The sequence below is a fragment of the Physeter macrocephalus genome, chromosome 14 (genome assembly GCF_002837175.3).
Source record: "Physeter macrocephalus isolate SW-GA chromosome 14, ASM283717v5, whole genome shotgun sequence".
NCBI classification, from domain to species: domain Eukaryota; kingdom Metazoa; phylum Chordata; class Mammalia; order Artiodactyla; family Physeteridae; genus Physeter; species Physeter macrocephalus.
The window spans coordinates 102992592-103001996 of NC_041227.1; the positions used below are offsets into that span (position 1 = coordinate 102992592).

The window sequence follows — 9405 nt, forward strand, 5'->3', positions numbered from 1 at the left end:
GAACCTCCTTACTGTTCTCCATAGTGGCTACATCAATTTACATTCCCACGAACAGTGCAAGAGGGTTCCCTTTTCTCCACACCCTCTCCAGCATCTATTGTTTGTAGATTTTCTCATGATGCCCATTCTCACTGATGTGAAGTGATACCTTATTGTAGTTTTGATTTGCATTTCTCTAATAATTAGTGATGTTGAGCAGCTTTTCCTGTACTTCTTGGCCATCTGTATGTCTTCTTTGGAGAAATGTCTATTTAGGTCTTCTGCCCATTTTTGGATTGGGTTGTTTATTTTTTTAATATTGAAGTGCATGAGCTGTTTATATATTTTGGAGATAAATCCTTTGTCTGTTGATTCGTTTGCAAACATTTTCTCCCATTCTGAGGGTTGTCTTCTCACCTTGTTTGTAGTTTCATTTGCTTTGCAAAAGCTTTTAAGTTCCATTAGGTCCCATTTGTTTATTTATGTTTTTATTTCCATTATTCTAGGAGGTGGATCAAAAAAGATCTTGCTGGGATTTATGTAAAAGAGTGTTTTTCCTATGTTTTCCTCTAAGAGTTTTATAGTGTCCGGTCTTACATTTAGGTCTCTAACTCATTTTGAGTTTATTTTTGTGTATGGTGTTAGGGAGTGTTCTAATTTCATTCTTTTACATGTAGCTGTCCAGTTTTCCCAGCAGCACTTATTGAAGAGACTGTCTTTTCTCCATTGTATATCCTTGCCTCCTTTGTCACAGTGCAAACAGTGACAGTGTTACTTTGTCCTTTGAAATTTGGATTTCTTTTATTTCTTTTTCTTGTCTGATTGCTATGGCTAGGACGGACAATAACATGTTAAATAAAAGTGGTGAGAGTGGACAACCTTGTCTTATTCCTGATCTTAGAGGGAATGTTTTTTCAGCTTTTCACCACTGAGTATGATATTAGCTGTGGGCTTGTCACATATGGCCTTTATTATGTTGATGTATGTTACCTCTATACCCACACTTGTGGAGAGTTTTTATCATAAATGGAAGTTGAACTTTGTCAAAAGCTTGTTTCTGCATCTATTGAGATGATCCTTTATTCTTCAGTTGTTAATGTTGTGTATTACATTCATTGATTTTCACATATTGAATCATCCTTGCATCCCTGGAATAAATCTCATTTGATCATGGTGTGGGATCCTTTTAATGTACTGTTGAATTTGTCTTGCTAATATTTTGTTGAGGATTTTTGCATCTTTGTTCATCAGTGATACTGGCCGGTAATTTGTGTGTGTGTGTGTGTGTGTGTGTGTGTGTGTGTGTGTGTGTGTGTGATATCTTTGTCTAGTTTTGGTAACAGGGTGATGCCGGCCTCATAGAATATGGCAGTCTGATAGGTGTGGCTGCCCCCGGTCCAGTTGCTTGCCAGGCCCTGCCTTGTGCAGAGGCTGCCAGATGCTGGTGGGTGAGGCCAGATCCCAGGGTCTTCGGCTGCAGAACCCTGGAGGTCCTAGAGCTAGTATTGGCCTGCTGGTAGGCAGGGCCTGTTCTTGACATGGCTGGATGTGGGGTCTGGGGTGTCCTGAAGCTGTATCTGCCTGCTGGTGGGTTGGGCTGGATTGCAGGGTCACTGGCTGAGGGGCCCAAAATGTCCCAGAGCTGGCATTGGCCAACTGGTAGGTGTGGTCAGGGCCCAGGGGGTCCTAGGGCTGATGCTGGCTTGCTGGTGGGTGGCCTGGGTTCTGACATGGCAGGCTGCGGGGCTGAGGTGGTCCTGGGGCTGTTGTCCATCTGCTGGTGGGCAGGTCTGGGGCCCAGGTGTTCTCAGAGCTATTGCTGGCTGCTGGTGGGCAAAGCCAGGTCCTGGAGTCTCTGGCTGCAGGGCCCTGAAGTTCCCAGGGGTAGTGCCTGTGCACTGTTGGGCAGGGCCAGGTCCTGGGCCCTCTGGTGGATCAGGCTTGGTCCCGGGGCAGCAGGACAACTCAAGGAGTCCTAAGGCAGTCGGCCTGCTGGTGGGTGTGGCTATGTCCCCATCTGGCTAGATGCTTGGCCTGAGGTGTCCCAGTTATGGTGCCAACAAGCTGGTGGGTGGGGTCAGGTCACAGCACTAATAAGCTAGAGGAAGGTTCCAGAATGGGGCTTGTCAGCACCAGTGATAGAGTGAGCTCCCAGAATGGCTGCCACCAGCATCTGTGTCCCCAGGGTGAGCTCCAGTTGCCTCCTGCCTCTATAGGAGGCTCCAAGATCAGCAGGTGGGTCTGACTCGGGCTTCTTTCAAGTTACTGCTTCTGCCCTGGGTCTCAGAGCATGTGAGACTTTGTGAGTGAGTTTTTTTTGTTTTTGTTTTTGTTTTTATGGCCATGCCACACAGCTGGTGGGATTTCAGTTCCCCAACCAGGGATTGAACCCATGCCATGGCAGTGAAAGGCCAGAATCCTAACCACTAGGCCACCAGGGAACTCCCCATGAGTGAGTTTTTTAAGAGGGGAGTTTCTATTTCCTACAGCCCTCCAGCTCTCCCCAAAGTAAGCCCCACTGTCCTTCAAAGCCAAATGTTCTGGAGGCTCTGTGCTGGGGAGACTGATATGTGGTTCGGACCCCTTTTTCCTTATGGAGAACCTCTGCCATTGTAATTATCCTCCTGTTTGTGGGTCGTCCACCTGGGGGTATGGGTCTTGACTATACCACATCTCCGCCCCTCCTGCCATCTCATTGTGGTTCCTTCTTTATATCTTTAGTTGCAGAAGATGTTTTCTGCTAGTCTTCAGGTCTTTCTCACTAATAGTTGCTCTGTATGTAAATAATTGTAATTTAGGTGTACCCATGGGATGTGGTGAGCTCTGTGTCTTCCTACTCTGCCATCTTGCCACTCCTCTGATTAAGACCCTGACTTAAGTTTTTGTTTGTTTGTTTGTTTTTGCGGTACACGGGCCTCTCACTGTTGTGGTCTCTCCCATTGCGGAGCACAGGCTCCGGACGTGCAGGCTCAGCGGCCATGGCTCACGGGCCCAGCCGCTCCGCGGCATGTGGGATCTTCCCGGACCGGGGCACGGACCCGTGTCCCTTGCATCGGCAGGCGGACTCCCAACCACTGCGCCACCAGGGAAGCCCTGATTTTGGATACATTTTGAAGGTAGATTTGACAGAGTTCTTTCATGGGATTGGAGTAGAAGCAAAAGAGAGTATCAAGCAGGGTTCCAGATTTTTTGCACAAACTTTTTGCTATAATTGATCACACAGAGAACCCGGCAGGGGTCAATCCTTCAAACCTCAAAATAGTAACATAAAGTTTAGGAACTATTCCATGTGAAAACTTTTCTGTAATAGCCTTGAAACTACTTACACCTGTAATCAAAAAAAATCATTTCTACTGGAGGAATTTAAGCCAGTTTACAATTATAACTGACAGAGAGTGGCTTTGTTTATGTCTCCTCCAAGGGCTCTAAATGCTTCACAAATCCCCCACGGCCAGTTGCTTCACCTCAACTACAAAGCCATTTCAAAAACAGAATTAAGAGGTGTGAAAGAGGCACGAGAATCTAGGTCAGGAAAGCTAACGCCGGCTCATAAGAAAATAGGGCAAAGCTATCTGCAATGCTTAGTTAAGGTAAACAGAACTCTGGGTCTTACAAAACTGTTCAAAAATGACCTAAACAAGAAACAGCAGTACTCCTCTTATTTCCTACTGCAAGAGCAAAATTCAGGGAATTGCTTAGGGCATTCACAGAATGAAATGATCCTGGTCAATAAAAAGTTCAAGATTAAGATTAAATATGCACAACACAGCTGTTGGGCTTTCTCAGAAAATTATCCAAAATGCTTATGGGCCAGTTTTCCTACATGACAACAGCAAAACCCCATGGATTTCTGTCTTTATTACCTTAATAAGGGGGTAAGAGAAGTGCACACTACAATTTGTGTCACCCTACTCTGAAAAAGTGGAATTCAAAAACTTTCAAGTGGGCTTCCCTGGTGGCGCAGTGGTTGGGAATCCACCTGCCGATGCAGGGGACGCGGGTTCGTGCCCCGGTCCGGGAGGATGGCCCGCGTACAGCGCAAAAAAAAAAAAAAAAAAAAAAACTTTCAAGTGACAGGAAAAGTGTGAATAATCATCAGCAAGCTACACTAGAAATGAAAGCATGAGGAAATGGCATCTTTTGCTGGCTTGTCCTGGTGCCCACATCTTCAAGTCAGCAGCCAGAACTGAGGGTGGAACTTGAGATTGCTACAGGTTCACCAGTGAAAAGCTGGTTTGATCATTCACATGAGGATTAAATCCACAGACTTGGCCCCATCACCAGGTCCTAATTAACTGAACTAACTAGTCCTTTATATCAGGGATTAGCAAAGTATGACTCATGGGCTAAATATTGCTTGGGTTTTTTGTGGGGGGGTTGGGGGTGTTTTTTTTTGGATAGCCCACAAGCTAAGAATGGTTTCTACATTTTTAGAGGGTTGAAAAAATCACAAAGAGAAGAATACTTTGTGAAATGGGAAAATTACATAAAATGCAAATTTCAGTGTTCATAAATACATTTAAATTGGAACACAATCCTACTTATCCATCTAGGTAGGCTCTCTGGTTGCTTTTGCATTGTAACAGCAGAGTTGAGTAGTCATGACAGAGACCCTATAGCCTGCAAAGCCTAATGTATTTACTATCTAGTTCTTTACAGAGAGTTTGCCAGCTACCTACTCGATATCACACTGGTATCTACAATGTAGAAATCACAGTTGAAGGAATTTATATTTCCAAAATGCAATTGAGGACACATCGTAGAAATGGAAAAGCACAGAAACAAAACTCTTTAATGTTGCATGTATATAGCTTTTACTTGCAGCTCTTGGTGTTCATTCTTTCCAGGCAGTAGAAAGGAGAGTGATCACTTTTCCAAGTAAGGAAAGGGATACTAATCCATTTAATCAGCTAGAATCAGATACTATTCATGTTTTCTGCTCTCAGATTGTTCTTTTCCATGGTGAGTTAGTAAAAGACAAAAGGGTGCTTAGAGACAGAAAATAGACAATGATGATTCAGTCAACATGCACACAGGTGGATTAAAATTTTAGAATGGATTTTCAGAACAGAGACCTTGCCCGTCTTTTTTCACTACGGTACACTAGAACCTTTACCTATGAGCACGCCAATATTTGTCAAATGCTTGTGAGCACTCAAATATCTGCACATACTTATGAAGAAAGTTGGCTACTATATCTCGTACTTTCTGCAAGCAACAAATGAGCCATTTGGTTCTTGGCCTCTGATTGTTTTGGGGAAACTGAACCAGTAACACTTGAGACCTCTGCTCAGTTTCAGGATTAGAGTCCTCAGGAACCTAGCGGCCCCTTGTCTCCCTCTCTGTGCTTATGTCAAAGGGCAAGTATAGTTATCGTGGAGTGACGTCTCCACAGGAAGATTTATTTCTGCTTCCAACTTACTGGGTTGGCCAACATCAGACAAGCCTTGGGCCAGTATAAACAGTCATGTTGACGACACTGCTCAACCTCTATACCTCCTCCTCCTGCAGTCAAAGCTCTTTCCTTCTTGAAGAGTTTTTCAAAGACCAAAACAAAACAAAACCCAAACCAGAATGCTCTTATTAACACACAGGAAGCCATTTTATCTTCAATAAATATGGAAAGAAATTCATAGATCCCTTACCTAATTTTTTAAATTGCAAATATGGGATTAACTAAATTATCTGAAATATTAACCCTGAAGAATGTTGTTGTTGTTGTTGTCTACCCAAAAAGAGAGTTTCCATAATTCAGTTTCTCTTTCCTAACTCTTTTCAACTTGACGATTTAACGAAGATCTATCATGTACCTCCTATGCGTTTTGCCAAGCTGGGGAAGAGGTAAATAGCAGAGGTGAATGAGATGAGTTTCCTGTACTCCAGAAGCTCAAGGCAATAAAAGCTGTTTTTTTTGTGTGTGTGGCTGTAACCCCAAGGGAAAGTGAAATATATGCCTTCGCTACACATTGCAGACAAAAAGAAAAATGTAAGAAATCTCTACTCCACTGGACAGAATTGACTTTAGTTTTATGACACCAACACAAATTCCAACGAGAGCACTTTGGAGCCTTTATGCTATCATTGAAGACCTTTCAAAGATTGTTGTCTAAGTAGTCTCAAGAGATAAACAGCCAGAACACTGCTGGTTCTCCAAAATATTAAGTACAAATGCACTACCAGCTAAGAATAAAAATTTTCCTTTGCCTACCATAACAAGACAGGAAATACAGAGAACTAAGTCAGATCTCCAGATTCTCTCCCAAGTTCAGATACTAAATCCTTATTGTATATATCATGAGCTTTGCCTTTGAAAACCTCGGTGTGAATACTCTGTGATTTATTTGATCATCGACCTTGGGCAATTCTTGGCACTCTCTGAGCCTCTGTCTCTTCATGATTACCTCACAGGACTTCTGTGAGAATCAAGGAAGACAACGTATATAAAAATGCCTTATAAATTATAATTCCTCACCAATCCCTTGAGAGTAAGAACTGCATCTTATTCCTTATCAAATCCCCAATGTCTAGGACAGTGCCTGGTATGTAGAAGACACTTAATTTTGACTGAAGGAATACTTGACTATATAAGTATCAGTTATTATGTAGCAACTTTTACTATAGTTTGTGGATTAATAACAGGGTAGTAACCGCATATAAGATGCCAAGTTAGAAACTGTCCTTGGACAATTAAGCTCTTATTCTGAGTCTTTCTCTCTAAAAGATGATTTTCCTTAAACAACAAGGTCCTACTGTATAGCACAGGGAACTATATCCAATATCCTGGGATGAATCATAATGGAAAAGAATATAAAAAAGAATGTGTGTATAACTGAGTCACTTTGCTATACAGCAGAAATTAGCACAACTTTGTAAATCAACTACACTTCAATAAAAAATAAATTTAAAAAATATTAAAGATACAGAAACCTAAATAAATAAATAAATAAAATATGATTTTCCTGAGGGTAGGGTCCAACCACAGAGTTATACACATTAAACACTCCACATGTGTGTATTAAATTAAGGAAATTGAGGGAATTCCCTGGTGGTCCCGTGGTTGCGACTCCGTGTTTTCACTGCCGAAGGCTGGGAACTAAGATCCTGCAAGCTGCGCGCAGCGTGGGGGAAAAATGCACTTCTCAGCTCCTCCGTGAAGCACTTTAAAAAAAACTACTTCAGTACTTAAGATTACAATGGTTCTTTTTTTTTCTTTTTTTTGCGGTACGCGGGCCTCTCACTGTTGCGGCCTCTCGAGTTGCGGAGCACAGGCTCCGGACGCGCAAGATCAGAGGCCACGGCTCACGGGTCTAGCTGCTCCGCGGCATGTGGGATCTTCCCGGACCGGGGCACGAACCCGTGTCCCCTGCATCGGCAGGCGGACTCTCAACCACTGCCACGGGTCTAGCTGCTCCGCGGCATGTGGGATCTTCCCGGACCGGGGCACGAACCCGCGTCCCCTGCATCGGCAGGCGGACTCTCAACCACTGCGCCACCAAGGAAGCCCTACAATGGTTCTTATTACAGTCAAGAGTTAATGCAGGGGCTACGGGTTCAATCCCTGGCTGAGGAAATAAGATCCTGCAAGCTGCGTGGTGCAGCCATAAATAAATAAATAAATAAATAAATAAAGGAAATTGAATATGTACTTTTAAGGAAAAATGTCACTCCAAGGCTGATAGTGCTGATGCCTATTATTTTGAAGATAATTTTGTAACAATATCAGTTGGATATTGTGCTTAGAGCTTTCTCAGCAGTTTGCAACGACCCAGCCACATTTCTCTCAGACTTTCTGAGAATAATGGCACACACTTGCGAAGCAGCTTGTCAGAGTTCAGTGATATGAAACAGTTCTTCTCCTCAAGAAGTGGCAAATTCTGATGGGGCTCAAAGTCACACTGGCATCTCATTAACTCAGGTTCCAATTAAACTAACCAGAGAGTAAAGTGGCAAAGATATCAGGCAATTAAAATCTCAAGTAGGATTGGAGGCTCTGGGGATGAAAAGCACCATGAATAAATTCTAAAGATCAAATACCTTCAAAACTTTTTGTTTAAAACAAAAAATTTACTTTCAAAGTTTTTTGATTTTCTCTAACTTGTCTATTTATATTATTTGCTGCTATTTCTTTTGGATTGGTTTTTTTCTTCACCATTTGTATGAGCTCTGTGTACACTAAAGAACTTAATCCTTCAACTACCATATGTGCTGCAAATATTTTTCACAGTTTGACTTGAGGGTATTTTTGGACACAAAGGAAATTTAAATTTTTAATACTTCATTGGGATATAACTCTTGTATCATACAATTCCAGAAGATTTGATTTTTATATAGTCAAAAGTATCAATGTTCTTTGCTTTTTGATTTTATTTATTTTCTTCCAGTTTTATTGAGGTATAATTGACATACAGTACTATATATGTTTAAGGTATACAGCAATGATTTGACTTATATACATCATGAAATGATTATCACAGTAAGTTTGGTGAACATTCATCATCTCATATAGATAAAAATTTTTAAAAATAGAAAAAAAAGTTTCCGTGTGATGAGAACTCTTAGGATTTACACTCTTAACAACTTTTATATATAACATATAGCAGTGTTAGTTTTGTCTATCGTGTGGTACATTACATCCTTAGTACTTATTTATCTTATAAATGGAAGTTTGTACCATTTGACCACCTTCATCCAATTCCCCCCAACCCTCGCCATCTCAGGTAACCACACATCTGATCTCCATTTTTTTTTCTTATTTATTTATTTTATTTTTTGGCTGTATTGGGTCTTTGTTGTTGCGCATGGGCTTTTCTCTAGTTGCGGCAAACAGAAGCTACTCTTTGTTGCGGTGGCTTCTCTTGGTGCGGAGCATGGGCTCTAGGTGCACGGGCTTCAGTAGTTGTGGCACGCGGGCTCAGTAGTTGTGGCACGCGGGCTTAGTTGCTCCATGCATGTGGGATCTTCCCAGACCAGGGCTTGAACACCCGTGTCCCCTGCATTGGCAGGTGGATTGTTAACCACTGCACCACCAGTGAAGCCCTGATCTCCTTTTATATGAGTTTGTTTGTTTTTGAAGTATAATTGACATACAACACTATGTTAGTTCCCGTTACACATGGTGATTTCATGTTTCTATACATTTCACAATGATTACCACAATAAGTCTAGTTACAATCTGTCACCATACAAAGATATTACATAGTTATAAACTATATTCTCAACACTGTACACTTCATACCCATGACTCATTTATTTTGCAATGAGAAATTTGTATCTTTAATCTCCCTCACCTATTTTTTCCTCCCCTCCCCTGCCACTGGCAACCACCTGTTTATTCTCTGTATCTATGACTCTATTTCTGTTTTGTTATGTTTGTTCATTTGTTTTACTTTTTAGATTTCACATATAAGTGAAATCATATGGTATTTG

General features: G+C 41.8%; 1 protein-coding gene across 1 annotated transcript in view; it reads left to right on the top strand.

Moving 5' to 3' along the window:
- Positions 1-9405, top strand: part of LOC129392724 (uncharacterized) — an 80200-nt gene that overhangs the window by 37548 nt on the left and 33247 nt on the right. The gene's annotated exons all lie outside the window — the stretch shown is intronic.